Genomic DNA, 1,981 nt, shown 5'->3' with positions numbered 1-1,981 from the left:
ATATATATATATATATATATATATATATATATATATATATATATATATATATATATATATACTCCAGTTCTTTGACACTTTCACCCGTTTCCTATAAGTGCTTGTTTTCTTTGCTTCTTATTCCATGCCGAAACAACTTTCCTCTTCAGTCCCTGTGATGCCTACTCCAGTCAAGCAGTCTGTAATCAATCTGCTACAAACTATTAGTGTACAGAAGAAAAAAATCAAAACAATAATAAAGCAAGTTAAAATTTTGCAGTCATCAAAAAAGTGCTAGTTCAGCCCCAGAAAACATGGTGGTAATGTGACAGACCTTGGTTCCGTTTAACCTAGTTAGGTAGGGAACCCAGAAATAAAGTTTCTTTATAAATATAAAAAAAAAATTAAATCTAAACCCAAAGATTTGGGGGGGTGGGATTTTACGTTTGGGGGAGCAGAGTGAGTTTTTTATTTTGTGTTGTCTGTTTCTAATTTGGGAAGGGAAGAAAGGATGGAATGTTACTTCTGTGCCAGAGTCTTTAATTAGTCTGTTACATAAATTGAGCTTAAAGTCAGGTATGTTCTTGTGTACATCTTTGTCCAAATTTGTAATGCATTTAGGCTTCTAAAGACTGCTTTAAAAGGAATATGCACCAGCAGGTGGAGCAAATAGATAAAAAAGTTAAATGTTACAATTCTACAGCTAGAGTTACTATCAACAGCTTTTAAGACAAGTACAAAAATTGGGGGATGTCGTCTTAATTTTTGTAGAACATCACATGTCAACGAAAAATGAAAGCACTTTATCACTGTATCCTGCATTATATGAAGTCAGAGCAAACTTTGAAGTTACCTGTTTATAATTGCTATAACAGAAACCAAAGCTTAAAAGGGAAAAAAAAAACAACAATATTTGTACTCTGTTGACACTTGAAGTTCTCTCAGTCTTGAGTCTAAGGTGTCATAGATGCAATGTAAGTATAATTTGAAGACCTTATGGTAGAAGAAATACGAGCAATGTGCAGTTTGCCCAAATAAAAAACACCACAATACTAAACTCCAGTGTTACCACTGCCTCTTATTATTAACCTGTTCCTCCTTGCAGACTTCCTTTGATTTTTGCCCTGATAAATGCTCTGTTATAATTCATAGTGGAAGACGAGAACAACCTGCAGTAAAAGAGTACCTGAAATGGAGGAAGTAGAATTGTTAAAACAGCAGACCTCACACTTTCAGGAAATGCATCAGGACCTCATTCCTCTTAAGGTCACCTAACAAGGTGAACTCCTTTCTCTTGTGATAACATGACAGGGAATCTGTCTCCACCAGTTGGTTAAATCTGAGTTTGTAAGTACAAACAGACATTTATAATTGGTAAGTTCTTGTGTAGTATAACTGCAAGGTAAAACCTAAGGTGGAGCTTGTTATTCTAGAACTTGACATACTCTAATTTCTTTTATCTCTGGATTTTTTTGTTGTTTGTTTTTAATGCTTATTTTGGAGCTAGCTGGAGGCTCATTTTGTACCAGTAACTTGCTCATGGCTGCTCAACACTAGTTCAATGTAATTTTTTTTTTTTTTTATTTGGAATTACTGGATATGGCTTTGCCTGTCTCATACTAATTGTGGCTATGGTCCAGTAATGAGCTCTGTATGAATAGCTTGGCATGACTTAAGTCCATGCATATTCGGTATTTCACACTCTATAAATTTTCATAATAAAAAGAGCATTTTTATATGGCTGCTTTACGAGTACCTAAAACTGAGGTACACAATGGGTACTCCACACACTTAGTTTTAGTCTGCAAAGTTTTAAATAACTGTTCTCAAAAAGTCTATGGAAGTAGTATTTATGGAAGCAAATGGTGGCATAGGAACGAAGTCCCATGTCCTTCACATCCTTGCTTTTTTATATATGACAAGTTGTCGCAGATGAAAGTATTATGGTAATGATCTCGTAAAAAATCTAGATTTATTAATAACTAACAACTATTTCTCAATA

Source organism: Athene cunicularia (genome assembly GCF_003259725.1).
Source record: "Athene cunicularia isolate RWA chromosome 20 unlocalized genomic scaffold, athCun1 chr20_part1, whole genome shotgun sequence".
Classification (NCBI taxonomy): domain Eukaryota; kingdom Metazoa; phylum Chordata; class Aves; order Strigiformes; family Strigidae; genus Athene; species Athene cunicularia.
This window is presented reverse-complemented; position numbering follows the sequence as displayed.